We start from the raw sequence: 19,739 nt of genomic DNA, 5'->3' as shown, positions 1-19,739 counted from the left end.
ATTCCTGCCTGAGAACAGCATTTTCCTGTTTTAACTCATTGTGTGATTTTTCCAGGGCATTGCATTTAGAAGTAAATTCCATCAATTTACTCTCGTATTCATCTATCTTACCAGAGCAAAATTCCACAGATGTCTTAAGATCAGATAATTGACTTGTAAATTTACTATCATATTCCCTAAACTGAGCCTTTATTGTATCTTCCATCTTTTTTAAGAAATCATCGTGAAGCTTCGATATCATATCTTTTGGAATAGAGGACTTACTTGTGTAATTTTTGCATTTCCAAGATTCCCGCCTTTTCTGTCCCATCCTGTTCCATGTTGTTTCAAGAATATCTGCACATTGAAAATGGTAATTTGCAGTGCAGGATGAACAGACAGCACACTCATCGGCGTCAGGCAATGGGTCCGAGCACAGTCCACAATCACTCATGATAACGAGATAAGGAGCTCACTGATAATACGTCTGCTCGCGGTGACTGCCAGCGACCATCATGTGTGTGTGTGTGTGTGTGTGTGTGTGTGTGTGTGTGTGTGTGTGTGTGTGTTGTGTGTGTGGTGTGTGTGTGTGTGTGTGTGTGTGTGTGTGTGTGTGTGTGTGTGTGTGTGTGTGTGTGTGTGTGTGTGTGTGTGTGTGTGTGTGTGTAGTGTGTGTGTGTGTGTGTGTGTGTGTGTGTGTGTGTGTGTGTGTGTGTGTGTGTGTGTGTGTGAGTGTGTGTGTGTGTTGTGTGTGTGTGTGTGTGTGTGTGTGTGTGTGTGTGTGTAGTGTGTGTGTGTGTGTGTGTGTGTGTGTGTGTGTGTGTGTGTGTGTGTGTGTGTGTGTGTGGTGTGTGTGTGTGTGTGTGTGTGTGTGTGTGTGTGTGTGTGTGTGTGTGTGTGTGTGTGTGTGTGTGTGTGTGTGTGTGTGTGTGTGTGTGTGTGTGTGTGTGTGTGTGTGTGTGTGTGTGTGTGTGTGTGTGTGTGTGTGTGTGTGTGTGTGTGTGTGTGTGTGTGTGTGTGTGTGTGTGTGTGTGTGTGTGTGTGTGTGTGTGTGTGTGTGTGTGTGTGTGTGTGTGTGTGTGTGTGTGTGTGTGTGTGTGTGTGTGTGTGTGTGTGTGTGTGTGTGTGTGTGTGTGTGTGTGTGTGTGTGTGTGTGTGTGTGTGTGTGTGTGTGTGTGTGTGTGTGTGTGTGTGTGTGTGTGTGTGTGTGTGTGTGTGTGTGTGTGTGTGTGTGTGTGTGTGTGTGTGTGTGTGTGTGTGTGTGTGTGTGTGTGTGTGTGTGTGTGTGTGTGTGTGTGTGTGTGTGTGTGTGTGTGTGTGTGTGTGTGTGTGTGTGTGTGTGTGTGTGTGTGTGTGTGTGTGTGTGTGTGTGTGTGTGTGTGTGTGTGTGTGTGTGTGTGTGTGTGTGTGTGTGTGTGTGTGTGTGTGTGTGTGTGTGTGTGTGTGTGTGTGTGTGAAAAATTTAGTTGTATTCTTCTTCAAGCATAGATTTTATATATGGATTATTTTTTTAAATACATTTTCCAGGACTCTTACATTTAGCACACCTTATTGGACTACCTGCTAAGCGTAAAAATTTTCTGAGTCACTTCACCAATCAAATCAACTTGCCGCCAGAACCTGTTTTTGTGTTGATTTTGAATATTTGGACTTACGGATGTCGTAGTCTAGGTTTACTTTAGTTTCTTATCCCACTATGTTATGATCTTCCACTGAAACCAACGTATCGTTGCAGTAAGATGAGTGCATCTTCGCATAGATATCCTTACGTTACGCTAAATAGATGGCTTTGAATGATTGCAAGTAATATCTTGGCCATTACTCGTATACCTGCAAAATATCAAGGTCGAAAAGAATATGGACTACACATTTGTGTATTGGAGTTGTATTGGACATGTTAGTATTGTTTGTCAGTCGTTTAATTCTGTAACTATAGTAGATGAACATGAAATCTATTTTGCCGACATTCACTAAAAATACTGCAAAGTGTCAATCAAATTGGTTCGGAAATGAATGTGCTGTGTATCACAAGACTAATGATTTGTTGTTGTTTGTCGTAATTTCCGGTAAAACGTGACCTCTCGCCTACAAAGAAGACTTGTTATGCGGCCACCACGGATATGCTGTAATACCACAGTTGGGCAGCGCGCGCGCCAAATTGCACCGAGGTGGTACGACCTCGACAAGTTTTTGCAGCGAACGTCATACGCAGGCAGTCTCCTCTGCTCATTAAATGTAAGAGTGCTGGATAAAAAAAGCACCTTGAACCCACGGTCATAAGCATAATATGCTGTATTTTCCTTGTAGGTTGAATCCCACACCGAGTATTACATGAACGTAGTGGCGAGTGTCGTTTGAGTGTGGCATGGAGTCGGTCCCGTACATAGAACAAGCGTTTAAACTTACAGGTTTCCTCTTCTACAACACTAGTAGTAATCTTTCATAATCGTTTCACTCTCCCCGCCCCCCTCCCAACGTGCATCACACTCCAATTTAAGAAAAGGTAAAATGCACATGTATTTCAATACAAAACGAGTAATGTGTACTCTCTGAAGTTTGATTATGTTATTTCATCAATAGGGATTTGTTTAATTCATTTTATAAACGGCGTCCGATTTTGATTTATAATATGACAGATCGTAAAATAAGGAAATGCTAATATTAATACGAGTAAACACCCTATCCTCCAATGTTATGAATATGTTTAATATTTTTGAAAATAAACTTTATAACTAATTAATACTTTCAGATGTTTTATTTAATTTTTGTATAAGTCGTTTTTTTATAAATAGCTAATAAGGGCAGGGGATTATTTCTTTTTAATATTTCGTTAACAATTATACAACTTATGCTTAGATTTAAATAAGTATAGTTTGGTGTCAAAATCTTCATTTAGATGTACAGTACAATACCATATCCGAAACAGTAGTTATTATAAACCGTTATCAGTACAAAAGGCGTGAATCTAGATAAAATGTATTATTTTGAATCAATTTGTAATGTAACTAGTAGACACAAAAAACAATTTCCTTATTTTTCAGAAATATTCTCGTAACCTGGACAACGTGTTGTACTCGCGTTCTTGGTGCGTTTCTCCCCGAAACAACACTTATGACATTGTTGCAAATGTCTAATGCAATTTAGACGTTTGTCATTGCAAAGATATTGTGTTTTTAGTTTGTACAGTAAATATTTCACAACGTAAGAATACATTAGAGGTAAAAACGCGGTAGCTTCAAAGGGCGGGGTATTTATTGTAGGTGCAATGTGACTTCACTGCTGGAATAAGATTAGGCGCTAGAGAGTGTGTGGGGTTCTTGATTTGTCTATCACTTGGGATACTCACGAGGTTCACAGATTGGAGTTCTCCAAGGCACGGATAATATTCGTCTTGAATGCTTACAAGAATCACGGGTAGAGTTCGCTGTAATTATGAAATGCCGGAGCGTCTGTTGGTTGTGCATTAATCACACGTGTTTGTGAGTACAGTGTGTACCAGTGCCCATCCTGTCTTGTGTTTAATATATATTTAGTGACAACTTTTGGGTAAGTAAAAATATTTATTTTGGCGTTGTTGTAGTTTTCGTAATAGACCAATTGATTGTGAGCTTCCGAGGACATACATTTGTTTCTCTACAATGTCTATGTTGATTAAACCCCACTGTTAGACAACAAATCAATTTTCACATTTTTATATAGATTTTATACTAAAGATGCTTATATTTGTGATCTTTTGACTTGATCAATTTAGGTGAAAATTCATTTTTCGACTATACTGTAGTGGTTTTGTACTCTGCGACTTTTTTTAATGATGCAGTTTCAGATATAAAACACCACAAAATATATGATATAAACATTACACTAGTTGTTGTATTGTGAATCATGTTAGTGAAAATGTATGTCAGCGCTATAGTAGCTGTTATATGTAGTGTTAACACATCCTAACAAGCGGCAAACACCATCTACTGTAATATTGTATCTTACAATAACTTCTCTAATTGTATCATTTAATGTATTCAGGTTGGGTTTAAAGAAGTGTAACAACCTAATATAAAACGTTGGTCAAGGTGTATTCCTCATGTACGTGTATGTAGGTTTATCAGTAATATATTTTTAAACTAATACTATTGTAGTGTTATTTACTAACATATACAAAACTAAAATATTGAAAGTACATTAAATATTGAAGTCTTTTGGTCAATCATCATAGACTATTTAGTTTTTAGCTCATACAATTTTACTACTACAGTTTAAATGATTAAGCACTGAAATATAAGAACAGATAAATTGAAATTTTATGCGATTAGTTTGGCAAGGAGCTATGCAAAATAATACTAAAAGTGAGGTTTCTTCGAAAATTAATATGAATTTGTAGGTGTATGTATATTGAGATTTTCTGTCATTAATTCATTTTGTAGTCACGGTTTAGTAGTTTATATTTGTATTAATTGTGAGCCCAGATGTCAGTTGCGTGCCTGATGTCTGCTGCTGGGCAACTCGCAGGTCAAGTAATCAGTTAGATGTGGCCTTGTACACAAGTGGTCGCAGGCGGATCTTTTTTATGTATTGACGAAGCCGGAATTCCAAGTTGACGCCTTAAAAGCTGTCGTGGAAATGGATTAATTATAATTGGTCCTAATGGTATATTTAGCTCGTATACTCCGCATCCCGCATCTGTGAATGTAAACAGTGAAAATTATAGCGGTTGTTAGGACATTTTGACAATTCAATATCCAGTAATACAGTTCACGGGCTGTACACTTCAGAAACGTTTTTATAAGGTGTGCTGACTTTAATTTGCTTTTGGAATATCTTATAAATGCTGTTATTTGATTTGTATCATAGAACAATTCAAACAACAATATTTGAAATCGTTATCTCAAATTATCAATACTTTTAGTTGTTATATCCAATATTAAATGTGTTTTTAACGACCGTGTTGAGGTTTCTCGTTTTCGAATTTTGCCTAATGGAAATGATAAGGATCAATCAAAATGACTATCCTCCAAGAACAAACATTAGTTGTTTACAGCCAGTAAAAAGTTGGGATTTATTAAAACATGCGTTATACATTAAATTGGCCATACCCCAAGTTTTTAACAATTTAGAGGTTGCAATATAGTATTAATAAAGCAATTAGTATTGTATACAGATAGTTTTCAGTATTTTAACATATTGTTTATTATCAATAAAATATGTATTATTACTTAACGTTTCGTTTTGGACTTTCTTTAACTGAAAGAAAGAAGTTTAGGAAAACATATACAAATTTGTACTTGAATCATTAATTTCTTCACCCGAACATGTGACGGTGCGTCAATGTTGTTGATTTTTTACGAGATTAGTCGTTAAATATTTGCTAAAATGATGACGCGAACCGTGTAATTGTGTGATCATAATATGCGCCAGATAACGGCGCCGTCTAGCACCTCTGATTACACTAGAAGTGGTCAGGCGTACTTCGCTTACAAGGATATCGGCTCCAACGCCCTCGGCTATGTCGGGCCGGAAAATTAATCGACTTTTTATAAAGCCGCCTGTTAATCGTTAACGTATGCAAGTGAAATGTGTCGGTATTGTTGGTACATTGGTGCCGGTTCCGGTTGGATTGCAACACTGCCTGAAATATGTCGTGCAGGTTCACGGAATTAGGATCCTTTTCTAACAATTTAACGAAATTATCAAAGGGGTTAATGTGTCGTGGTGTTTTCTCGAGTATGTTTGGGGGTCATTGAACGAGGTGCGAAATAATTGGTAATTATCGTAATTGATAGATAATTTATTAAAAACTCATCTTATTATTTAGCGAAGGGATTAAGGTTAGGTTTTAAATCAGCAGTGAATGTGTACATTATTTATTGACACTATTAGCCACTCTTGAGCGGCTTTATCAGTAATATAAGTTTACTGTAGGCATGCCAATAGATCGATGTGCAATAGGTGTTTATTGGCTTCAGACACTTGGGACTAGTTATGCTATTACGACACCAGCACCTCTCCCCAGGCCAGTTATGGCCAGCAGCAATAGATAATACGGTTAAATATAACACGTTCAGGCATACATCGTCATTAACGTGTCAGGGAACTAACCGAGTGTGACTGTTTTTTTTTTTTGCATTTGTTGGGAAATCAGAGTTCGCAGCCCCGGCTTGTCTGGTAGGTCTCTCTGTCTATCAATATGAGGATAGTCTTAGGTTTCTGCTTGCCCATCATTTATCTCATTTTAATACTGTACGAGTAATGTAGTAAACATAGGTTATGTTCTACTGATGTATCATTTACTGAGTGAAAGTACGAGTACGGTGGCAGTGTGTGTGTACGTGACATACATGACTTTATCTGTCATCACTGATTGTACATTTAAGTTATCGATGATTTTTTTCCTATTTATTGGAGACGAAAAATACATCACGCAATGGGTTTCCTTATAAAATGGGATTTTCTTTTAATATCAAGGGCTATTGATATTGTACCTTTAATGGCTAATTTGTAAAATGTGAATAAGTTCAATTTATAAAATTATATAAATGTAAAATATTGTTAATAATCACGTTTAAGGTTTATGTACAAATACATTTGTAATAAAAATACAATTTTATTGACTTAAGATTTTTATATTCCACTCGGTTCAAGTGGATAAGGATAAAGACTGTACCTGCAGGTTGAAAATTATTACAGGAAAAATGAGACATGAGATAACATGACATTTAACATGAGATAAATTTTAATATTATAAGCGGTGCTGGCATGTGTATAATACTGACGATAACTTGCATAGCATCCGGTCTGGTGGATTGTTCTATCTGTTGAAGTAAATTTAGGTGCTAAACAAAACAACTGCGCACTTTGAGACCAATATGTCTCTTTATAATTATTAATATTGAATGATGACATTGATAATAGCCTCAATCTTACCATTGAGAAATATCACACCTTGTAATTGATCTTGCATAATGACAAGAAGACATTGATTGTCTCTATGTATTACTATTGAGACATAACCCTGCTCCATCCAATAGATTGTGTATGATGACAAGACGACGTGGATAGCCTTACGTAGTACTATTAAGAATTAACCCCGCTCCAATTGATCTTGTATGACGAGAAGACGAAGTTAATTGTCTCCACATAGTACCTTTCAGACATATTCCCGCTTCAATTGGTAGAAAACACTCCATGAAGTCTAAACTACGCTGATAGTCTCGATGTAATAATACTGATTCATATTCCCGCACCTATAAATCGTGCATGACGATGTGAGACGATGTTGATAACCTCAAAAGTAATATGGAGCCTTTAATGGCTACACCTTTTCAGCTGCATGCCACACTTACCACCTGAGAGTTAATGTCATACCTTTTAGACTATATCGAGCTTGCTTCATCTCTCATCAATATGGTACAGCGGCTCCTATACTGTAGTTGTGTTAGCAGATTATGATTAGAGTTACTAATTTAATGAGATAGCAAACAAATACAGACGATAACGATAACAAATTATATGAGGACAACCATGAGAGAGAAACAGATCTAATTCATGCGACCTCTATGTCCAATTCACGAGTAGATGAGTGGTTTGTAATATCCTTCAAATCCTTGTCATCAGGTTGTGCCGTAGTTTTGCAACGTGTAGAATGTCTAAAGTGGATCTAGTAGTGTTTGCATCACAGTTGATGTGCCTCGACGCCATCATGCTTCTATTGGCTGATCGCTCAAGTAACCCGAAACGTTGGGAAGGATCTACATGACCAGCCTCGACGTCAGGGGACTTCCCCCGCAGACGAGTCGGCAGACGAGCTCCAAACTACACAGTTACAACTGGAGTCTCTTACACTTACAGCTAATTCAGCATGCTTTACTTTGGTAGTGAATGTTCTCTGTTCATTTAAATACTCCGGCGAGCAATAAAAACCAAATATATGGAAGTTGACAGTTAGATTTTAGGACTTGTGGACTTCTACAGTTCTTGTGTAAATTTTATATGAAGATTATATACGTCTTAATCTGTAGATACATTGCAGTGAGCAGTATTAAAGACTTATGGTCAATGAAGAAAGGTCGGATTGCTTTAGAGGTATTGGAGCGACTAAGATCGTGCTGTATTCGTTTTCGAATTTGAGGTATAATTAATTGATTTAGGCCTAATATTTAGTTGCTGTTTTTACTACAGCAATCGACATTCTTCACGATCTTACAAGCTAAATAACAGTAAGGTGATAATCCATCTCTCAGTGTTAATCTTAAGAATCCATTACAGTATTACTGAATGATTGGATGTCGTATTTTGAAGTCGCAGTGTGCGTTATTTTAGGACGGGAATCCATGCAAACAGTGCGGAATATTTTAGTACTGGAGTCCAGTAGTATTCCATCAGAGTGGCATTTCCCACAAGTGGACACTCTCGTTAGCGCCGCCGGCTTAGACAAAGGGTGACGCACGTACCGCCCCACCGCCACTCTTAGACATTCCTCTTGGATCGGGGCAAAAAGTGGTTCCGGACTGCAAGGTCATTATACCTCCATTGACGTGGATGTGCGGTCAGTTCAGGGCCACCTCTCCTCGATAGCAGTCATCAGAGGAAATTGGCAGCAAATCAGCAGCCGGACCTCTATTTGATCGGAGTGTATCAGCACGGATGGCGGTCAAGCGCCACCCCCACCTGGTTGTGCTGATTATTTGTACACAGTCATTTCCTCCATCTTCAGTGTGGCAGTGGCTTGTCTCATCTAGCCGGTGGTCCTACCAATTTTCGGATGAAATAGGCCTGGTTGGTTTTTTTAAAGACAGTTTTGATTACTTCCATGAAAATTCAATTTCTGAAGAATGGAAGAACGTTTGTCTTCCACTCATTATTCTACGTGGCGCGGTGCGCATTTGATGCAGAATTTAAGTACACCAATAAAAACTGTTGAAGATGAGAATTTGAACTTTTTGAAACGAAAGAAGGGCACATTTCCTTAATAAAAATCATTAAGACATGTAAATTTCCTAATTTATTTGTAATATAATGTTCTCGCATCATAAATGAACACTAAAGATATAATTTCCTGCATTTAAAGCTGCCATAGTGTAAACATTGTTATCTTCGGCAGTTTTTATTTTGGCCTAATTAAAACATAGTTTAAAATGCTTGTTATTCCACGTGAAGTGATAAAAAGGTAAAAAGATAAAAAGGATAACATTTTGAAAGTGGAAAATATAAATCTACACGTGTGTTATCAATCTTTCAGTCACACTTTATATTCTCCCGGTAATCCATTTAAAACTTACAATTATAGTTGTGATCGGGAGAACAAAAACGTGTGATTTCATGCTTGCTTCCAGTCATAAATTAAGTTAGTTGCTATAATTTGAGAAAAGGATTGAAAATGAGATAGTAACCTTAAATTGCAAGGTTTGGGGTTGAAGGATTTAGCAATGGTGTCTTATATTGGTGTCCCTACACATACTTTTCACATCTGTGTAACATAAACACTAACACTCACAGACGATTTGACACAGAAATGGACTAGGAGGAGGGGATACACGTTACGTAATCGCAACATCAGCTGAGAGCTACCTACTTAAGTATCACAATCAATAACTCCGGGCCTGTAATCTGGTGGACAGCCCTATACTCCTCTTGTCTCGGAGTAATAAATAGCTCAATTGGTTCCACTGTCATGCCGCGCCCGCGCCGCGCCGGTGTTTTATGCTCACCAAATTGCCGCGAACCAAATGATTAGTTTTTTCAATACCGCTTCTTTGTATTTATCCTTCTGACCACTTGAAGTCTGCTAATGGTAACGAAATAATTACCAGTGTCAAATCTTTATCGCTACCGGTTATTGACGAGTTCTTTGTTTACCACTGATGAAATTATGGTAATTAACTAGTACGTTGTGGTTCTAGTGCGTAAACTATAATCATTTTTCAAATTATATTCTTAATTAAGTGTTCTTTAATTTATTATGAGTTCTGTTTCCTTATTGCCCTTATTCTATCAATGTACCTGAGTCACATTTTATCCTGCACATTGAATGTCAAAGTCAGCAGGCATTACTGAAAGATATGTTGGTATATGTCTGAAGGGAGGAAAATTAGAAATGTTTTATTACTTCACATCGCGACAAGGATAATAACAAGCAAAATGTTTTAGCATCTCGTAATGAGCCCCAAAGAAAGACAGTTGAAGAGAAATGTATTTAAAAAACTCAGTTCCTTAACGCAAAAATATTAAGAACATGTAATATACATAAATTAAGAAAACATCCTCACTCATAACTGAATAAAAAAATCATGTAATTCCTTGAAGCTATAAATCATGTAAATAAAAAGAATATACACCATATAAATAAACATTCACTTGTATATCTTCAACAGTTTTTATTTAGACCTAATTACAAAATTAACTACAATCTCTAATTTAAAATCATATAATTTCTACAGGAGCCATACAAAATTCTCAACTTTGTATTATCAGAGAACTCTCTGAAGTTATCACTTGTTAATACTGTGAAAATTTTACATATTTATCTTCTGGATTTTATATATTAGATATTTTAACAATTAACAGCCCAAAATGTGAAGTGAGAGCACCAGATTGCGGTGTAAACACTGTGCATATAACTGTTCATACGGCTGCACTCAGCACTAGGCTGTACCTGTTACACTTAATATGTATTAGGTAGTTTAACCGTTAATAGCGCAGATTTTGCATTGTCATGGTGAAAAAGGACTTTTGTGTAGGACAGACGTGGACGTTTTTTTGCAGCTTGGCATTTAGACGATCCAATAACAATGAGTAATAGTCACCAGTAATGGTTTTACCCTTTTCTGGATAGTCGATAAAAATTATTCCTTACACATCCCAAAAGACTGTTTCCATAACCTTCCCGGCCGAAGTAACGGCTTCGCCTTTATTGGTGCAGATTCTTCCTTGACAACCCATCGTTTACATTGCTCTTAGGTCTCAGGTGTGTAGCAGTGTATCCAAGTTTCATCAACAGTAACGAAACGATGCTCTAAGTCCTGAGCAGGGTTGTGCAATATGTAAACTGCGGTAATGACACCACCCAGACATGGTGAGTATATACGGGTTGGTGTGAGAAGCGGCCGTCCTTCTGCCCCAAGGTCTCTGGTCTACAGGGTGCTGCTGGAGGGGGAGGGGGCAAATGAGAGGGTTGTGCTAGAGCAATTCCAAACTGTGCTTAAAATAGTTTTGTCAATCGTGAGTAATCGCGGCACCCACCTTGCGGAAAGTTTTGTCGTGTTCAAATATTGGGGTGCAAAATACTATGTACTCGTTCACTCGAGTTGCCCACAGCACTAGCAACTCGTGCACCTTCACTCCTCTATCATCCATCATCATATCATGGATATTTCAAGGATTTCTGGAGTTGTGAATCAACAGGGTGTTCAGAACGTTCAGCGTCAGAACGTTCAGCGTCTTTTTTACTTATATGGCCATTCTGAAAATGTACAAACCACTTATAAACTAAATTACATGAAAAACGTAAAACCAATATTTAATACATTTTATTGTTTTGTGAGGCTTTTCGATATCAAGGATATCTTCTTCAGACACATCACTATTAAATATTGGTTTTATGTTTTTCATGTAATTTAACAGTGACCAATACAAGCTCCATCTACAGCACTTATAAACTGTTCTTATAAAGGTAAACAGTTACCATAATGTTTATCAAGCTTCTGTTTATCCTGAGGCGTTTTTCCTTACATAAATTAATTTTTGATCAACACACGAAATTCTTCTTCGTCCATTTTTTAAGAGTAACTTGATTTCCTCGATTGTAACAAAAGTCAAACACAAAGTAATAGACCGATCAGGTTGAAACTTGGTGTGCGTTCTTCTAGGAGCTGTTACCAACTGAACATAACCTCAATAGCACCAATAGTGTTATCTCTTGGACTTAGCAAACGACCCTCGTACCAAGTTTTTAATTGAGAACACCATATTAGGTAGGGAACATTGTACATACTTTGTCAATATGGCTGCACTAGGCTTTACGGGTTGCAATTGATATATTCGATAGTTTAAATTAATAGTATTTTGTCTGGAGCATACAATGATAGCAGCCCTCGCTGTTAACAGTGTATCTGAGATAGTATTCTCTAGCACGGTGTGTGCACATGACAGCAACAAAGGAATAGAGGAACAGCGTTCCAGACTCACGTTCCTCAGGAGTCAAGATCAGCAAAGGCCGCGACGTTGTGGACGACCTCCGCCTGCCGTTGTGTAGCAGGTTCTTGTCCGAACGACCTTGTATCCTTCCTGCCCGGACAGCCTGGTACAGCAAGTCAACTGGCAGAGATATGTGGATACACGTATGCCAATCAGTAATTTTTAATGACGCATTTATATTCTTGATCGCAGGACCTTCAGTTATAAATTAGCAAAAGAGTATCAATGACACATGTAGTGGTGTGCTGCTGATCGTTGACAACAAAGTGGCATTTTGTTTATACATGATCGGTTTGTCACTATGTTTACGTCGTTTATAGAGACTTGACTTAATTACATAACAGAACTTGTCAGTACTTTTGTAACACAAGGTAACCTTTCATGATTATCCTTAATTAAAATCTTAATTAAAATTATGTAATACTGTACTTGTTCTTTAATAATACCAAATAGTAAACGTTACACAGCGTAACATGTTAGACGAGATTTTCTTTGTTTGCGTTAAGCTGGGAATAATAGTAAATCACAACATTACAAAGCTATTTATTCGCGAATTTAACGAAATAAATTTATTATTTAGCTGTTCGTCTATGAAAGGAAAAGCTCCTGATTCTTAGTGCGTAATCCGATGATAAATACAAACTGAATTATTTATGGAATTCCCTGAAAGTGTAATGATGAACATTGGCAAGAAATTTCCAAGAACATTTACGTTCACTAAACATTGAAAGTTAATCATCCTAAAACATGAAACATAGCAGGCTACTGTAGTGTTTAGAATTTCGCGTTGATTACGTGTGTATACGGGTGTGGCGCAGCGACGCTGCGGGTCCAACACTTGCTGTAGACCAGGGACCTTGGGGCAGAAGGACGGCCGCTTCTCACACCAACCCGTATATACTCACCGTGTCTGGGTGGTGTCATTACCGCAGTTAGCATGTTCACATCAAAAATTATCTATCTATCATGAAAAGTTGTTTGTTTCCTTGATAGCGGTTTCTATTGGAAATATTATTACGACAGTTACTTACACATCTTCGTTCCATCGATTCCTGACACCAACATTTAAATTTGTCCCAATGTTCTACATCAGAAGTCAGCCATTTTTAATTATTGTGTACACTTGTGTGCAAAGTATGTAGACAGGCATCCAAGTTTATCAGGTACGCTGTTTTGCGCAGATTATGGATTGTTTCTTAAATAGAGAGGCGAGTTATCAGAGTAATCTTTTATTTGTGCGACGCTTATCTTTGTTTCTAAACCTACGTTCACTGATGTTTTCAAACAAGAATAATCTCTAGATAGTTCCTGTATCTCAACAGCAGTAACACGTGGAAATTTAGTTTTCCATTTAATTTACTGCATTTCTAATTCGTTATCGAAATTAATATAGTGCTTTTTTAAGAAAGGATGAATTGGCTAAGAGTTTATGTTTTTTTGATGTTTTATAATAGCCTGATTCAAAGGAATATTTCGTCCTGAATAAAACTATCATATATTGATACGAGACACCCAGCTCGTTAGTAAAGAGTGGAGTTCGTGTTCGAATACAAATGAAGACCAAGTCTGATGAGTTGAGTAGATACAGTCCTGTTATACTTCATACTATTTTACTGAACCTCAGGCTATGAAGACTAGTGAAATCCAATATCCAACAATATACGTAAATTCTTTACTACCCAATAGTTGTCCAAAGGGTGAGTGTAGACGACAGATGTCACAAGATCATTTCTAATATATTGTATCAGACAATCTTTCAAGTCGAAAATCCAAGTAAACTGTATTACTGTACAAAACGACGTTACTGGTTCCAGTTAGTATCATTTAGTGAATGTTCTGACTATGCTCAGTGGCAAATTTCACTTTCATGGGCCTCTAGGTCGAAAACGTTGTCGCCCACATCACACTTTTTAAACTTATTTGTGAATTGTGTAAACATTATTGTAATAGAAGATGTCAAAAAGAAAAAATTCGTAATTCTTATGAAATATATTTGTATGAAACATATACAGTACTTGGATATCCAAACAATGAGGCAATCAACCGGCGCAGCGGCGCACGCCACATCTCACAATACGATACCTTCTACTCCAGTCTACTCCTACACCATTGCGCTCGGTTCTCGCCTTGACGTCCCGACACCTCTGTAAAAACTGACAAGCACCTGTCGTAAGGCATACTCAACTGCCCCATTAGCCTCATTGCCTTGTATAAATATAGTCTAAAAACTAATTACAGGCCAATTAATTTCTTATAGCAACAATTAGAACACTTCTATGTTTGCGGTTCCGGTCCTAGTGAGCCTGTTGGTAAATCTGCCACTGACTATCTTGACCGCTTCTGTTACCATCTGCGACTTCCAAGTATCATAGGCAATGACACATAACTGTCAACTTATAGTCATAAATCGACCCGGTTGTCCCTTTCACCACTGCCAATTTTATAACTCAATTTGGTCTGAATGGTAAACAGTGGAGGATGAATAGAGAACTGAGATGAAGGAGGGGAATGAATAAAAATAAAAAATGTCGATATGATTGTAGCACAGGGCGAAATAAAAAGGGTCTAAAAAGATTGATCTTAGATTGATGTACACAGTTACCTTTTACTATCCTCTGAATGTTTGTAGCTTTAAATGGCCTTTTATATAATCTACTTTTAATTTTAAATGTCCTTTAATAGTGTTTAGTATTCAATGCAATTCTAGAATTAATTTCTATAATTTGTTTAAAAGTATTTAAATAAATCAAATATGATGATTTAATGGTTGATTTAAAACTGAGACTCAATATAAACTCGTATTGTATCATGCTAGTAAAGTTTTATATTGTACAGGGTGTACCTCGCCACCAGTATAAAATTTCGTGTTATTAGACACCTAAAATTGTTCTTAGTATTTTTTACTATAATTAATTAATCTAAAAGTGGTGTGGCGTGTACTCCTACCTCATATTAAAAATGAACTCATACAATTTTGGAGAGATGATGCCCTTATTATTATGTTTTGTTGCTCGAACCTAGCAAACGACAGTTCAAATGGTGGTCTCAGAACATTGCATATGTGAAATCATGTAACAGTTCCAATATTGTATTTGTCTAGTCTTCACTTGTTTGAGGAAATCATGAATCGTGTGGTTTATAAGATGAAGAATAATTAACGTAAAATCCTCGATGTCTCTTTCACTGAACACAACACCCGAACAGAAAACTATCTTGTTATGTAAACATATTTGTATAACACACAACTTTATAAATATTCAACTAGTGAGTACTGAAAGTACTGATAAGATCTATGTATCATGTATTCGATTACAAACTAATGTGACCATATTCCATGTTTCCACCTGTTGTACGGAGCACACACACACTCCCGCTCTATACTAGCTTTGTTTTTATTTGGCTTTTTAATATCACTTATGTCCACATTAATTTCACATTTCAGTTTTCTGCAAGTTCATTATCGTGTTTTAGTAATTGGCTGAGTGTCCCAAGGTCTGCGGCAGGATTTTATTTGTTCCCGTATCCGGGTCGAAAGGATTGAGAAAAGCGTTTACGATTTTCCATGAATGTGCCTCGTCATACAAGGAAATGTCCTATGATTGTGACTTGAACAAGAAGGGCATGCATGTGGTACTTAAACAAATACGTTGTATGCTTAAAACGTATCGACTTGCTAAAGCGATTGTTTTAATTTCCAGTGTTTAAATTGACAACAGTAATGAATTATTGTGTCCACTTACGTCACGATATTATTGTACGTTAGAACGGAGCAAAATAAAAAGTCTGCGGTTTTAGTGAAAGGTAAACTGTTTAATGCTGTTTTGAAAATAATATACAGTACGTATGTTTGAGCGGAAAGGTGGTGTGATCAACAACAAAATTAGGACGATTGAACTTTAACAAGCAATTACACAAGTGCGAGTCTAGCAATTGTAAGCACAGATGGTGCCAGAATGTGCATGAGAACTTTACAGTTGATATTACATTTGTCGGCGGTCAATAACCGTCGACACTTCGTGAGATACACTCGTACATGTCCTCAACGTGTATTCTATAGGAACATATCGTGATCCCTGATCTTTATTTGATACTCCAATTGAAAAGGGATAGAATTACAGGTAAGTCTTTAAAAAAAAGTTTAATGATTATCAAAAACGTCGTAATACCCGTCGCTGCTTATACTGTGATACGTCCTCAAACATTTAACGAATATGAATGTTTTAATATTTACGTATTGTAATATTCTATTCGACAAGTCTGAAAAATGTTGTTTAAAAATGTTTACTGGGTTCATGTTTTGTAATTCTTACCGTGCAAACTTAGTCCGTATGTTTGGTCGATTTTCCAGTCTAAAAATCTTCCTATTCCTAAAAAGATTCTGGAAATGCGTAGAAAATCATTGCGTAGAAGCGATAAAAAATTGAACATTCTAGGGCGTTTACGTGTAATTTACTTGTTTTAATATCACTTGTCAGGAAAGAGATTATTCAATAAAAATAGACAGATGATAAGGTAATTCAGAAAGTCCATTGAAACAAAAATAAAATGGGGCTACTGTTAGATTACAAGCTACCTGACGTGTCCATGTACTCGTACAGAGGTATGCTAGCAGAGACTGCAAATGTCGCGATCTGACAGGGCTGAAACGAGCATGAGTACACCCGTAAACCCTCCCATACTGAGCCGTAGTCAGATACAAAAAATTAAAATATGAATCTGTTTAGCCGCTACATGTTAACCGTATAATCGGTTGTCTCACTTTACCGGTTGTCTATAAAATGCATTAGTATTGTTTCTGGGTGACCAATGTATGAAATAAATTTGCCAATATCGTCTTGAACGGTTTAATTTTAAATATCTCGCCTTGTGAACTTGTAACACAAACAACCCCACGCTTCAGTCCGACATTTCCCTGGCACAGTCGCGCCTTGCCACCTTGACATTGCCGGGAGGTCGTCGGGTCCCAGGCCGGAGGTCAACGACTAGTTTTTATCCAACATTTCGGCAAGTCCGTTTTTCAATGTGCCTTCGCCAGTTGATACCCGACCGCTATCTTGGACTGTCCCCGGTACCCTTTAGTGCTTTCCCTACAGTTGGGATTTGGCCGAAGTGGCGATTTTTGTAAGTATATCCTCGTATAATACGTTGTACAAAGCTGTCATGTTTATTTTTGTGATTTCTTTCAGTTTTTAAATTTTAAATTTAATTTTGTAACCGATTAATTAAAAAAAAATATGTTGTAATTTCTGTTAAATTTACTCTAAACAGAATTTTATAAAAATCCAACACGACAAAACACTATATACAAAGGAAATAGTTAAACAAAAGTCTATTATTAGACACCCGGCATGGAGTACTTGTAATTATTACATGTTCTTTAAGGTCTATTTTCCTAAATATTTTGCATTTGCTTAATGAAGAAAAAAGTTACAATAGAAGATGGCGCAATCAACTTTGTTTTACTAGATTTATTTGTTTTACTTTTTAAACAAAATTGTGGTTACAGCTAACAATGTAGGGGTCTTGTAATCAGGTCCACAGGAATTGGTAGAAGATAGGAATATGAATATTTTACAGCATACACATAAAAGATGTCAGAAGGGAATGCTGTTTTTATTTATAAAAACAGATTGCCATAATACTATTTAACATGTATTTTCTATAATTATATTTCGTTCAAAAATATTATTTCCTTAAGACATGTATAATATTGGCAGTCATGTACATATCGTAAAAAAGTCACTCTTTAAATAACTCCTCTTGGAGTGATAAAAGAATGTACTGCTTCTGTCCTCAGAGAGGTTTTCTTATATGGCTGTAACTAAAATTTTCAAACATTTTACAAACCAAAAGTCGAATGCAGGACCTTAAGTACGACACCATGCTTTAGGTAGTTAGCCTATGGTTCTACTTTCAAGGATCATAAGAAATTATGTGAAATGAAATAGTCTTAGTTTGTTATTAATATAAAACAAGGTACAAATACACACCATGTGTTACGTAACAGGCTTCTCTGAAGCCCAATGCAACATTTCAAGTATATAGCTCATTTCATTATGGACATATAGAACGACAGACGGTAAATAAATCTTTACATCCCCCGGCACTCCATAGAGAAATTGTGTGATAGGCTTCAACAACACTCAACAAAAATCTATAGTTGGACATGCAACGTCATATAACTCATCTTTTTATGCGTAGAAATGAAGTTTCATGCAACATTTTGTCTTCCTCGAGATATCTTGCGACATGATACACCCACACGTTTGTTCATCAAATCGGGTTTTATAACAGTGTTTAAATAATGAAAGTCCACATACGAAGTCACCATAAAATGATCATGGATGTGTTGGTATAATTAGGTTACATGTGTTAATATATCACATGTTAGAACCTTATGAGTATTCTAAATTTGTTAACAAATTTCTTTACTCTGCTATCTTCTCGTTACCATCATGGTTAACGATAAGCCTAATGTACAGATATTAGCTAACGCTCAGCCAAATCGCATGGACTGACGTGCACCGCAATCGAACTTGTGTTTTTCATATACACGAAAAGCTATGTGCACAATTTTAAGTCTGTAGGCCAGTTCGTTTTCAAGATATTAAGCGGACAGAGACATTCAGAAATAAAATTTTTCCTTCGCGTTCGCCCCACAGCGGACACATTCTAGCCTAGAGAGCGACTCCAAATGGATCGATTTTCAATTTCGATACAAATGTTCTTACCCAATTTTCAGAATCATAAATCTTTATTTCTTTGTTATAACACATTACAATATAATAAAGAGCTCCATGGGATGAATCCTGTACGTGTCTAAGTGAACACATACGAAAAATATTTATACTGACAGACACATAAGACAGTAATCATTTTACATAATGAACTGATGGGATATACTGCCTTAAACGCTCAGCCAATCAAACTTCGTACGCCTGGTTTGGTCGAATATGAATTTTGCTTACAGTTTTTTCGATTGCAGAGACGTGGTGCGTCATGAGTTCTTGCCAAATGGTAGAACTGTCAATAAGGACATCTGCATGTTATGCGCAATTTGCGCGATGAAATCCGCCAGAATCGCTCGAATTTGTGGAAGAACAAAGATTGGCTTTTGCACCAAGATAACGTCCCTGATCACACACCGTTACTTGTGCGCGATGTTTTGACCAAAACAAACACACTAATGATCCCGGAGCCACCGTATTCCGCAGATCTGGGCCCTCTGTGACTCTTTCTTGTTTCCGAAACTGAAGACGCCCATGAAAGGACGACGATTGACGAGATAGCATCGAAGGAGGAGCTGAACACAATTACAAAAACCGACATTTTGAAGTGCATCGAGGATTGGAAGAAACGTTGGCACAAGTGTGTAATATCTGATGGGGATTACTTTGAAGGGGACACGATTAAGGTTGATGAATGAATAAATAGTTTTCGAAAAAAAAACACGTTTAAACGAGTGTTTATCATGTAAAGTGGTTAATTGCACATTATAACACGTTTTTCCGGTTAAGAATACGTTCTACATTTAAAGACTCATAAAATTGATGTATTTCGCTAATAATTAAAGTAAA

At 36.9% G+C, this 19,739-nt stretch overlaps 1 protein-coding gene across 3 annotated transcripts in view; it reads left to right on the top strand.

Annotated features, from left to right (window-relative positions):
- The window catches only part of LOC124360911 (elongation of very long chain fatty acids protein AAEL008004), a 164,088-nt gene that overhangs the window by 53,597 nt on the left and 90,752 nt on the right, over window positions 1-19,739 (top strand). The window contains exon 1 of one of the 3 annotated variants that reach the window (XM_046814956.1): window positions 17,204-17,283. The exons of the other annotated variants lie outside the window; for them this stretch is intronic. The gene's annotated coding sequence lies outside the window, so the exon portion shown is untranslated. Of the gene's footprint in view, window positions 1-17,203; window positions 17,284-19,739 lie in introns of those variants that run through there. 3 annotated transcript variants of the gene reach the window in all.

Source organism: Homalodisca vitripennis, chromosome 1, assembly GCF_021130785.1.
Source record: "Homalodisca vitripennis isolate AUS2020 chromosome 1, UT_GWSS_2.1, whole genome shotgun sequence".
Taxonomy (NCBI): Eukaryota; Metazoa; Arthropoda; class Insecta; order Hemiptera; family Cicadellidae; genus Homalodisca; species Homalodisca vitripennis.
This window is presented reverse-complemented; position numbering and strand designations above follow the sequence as displayed.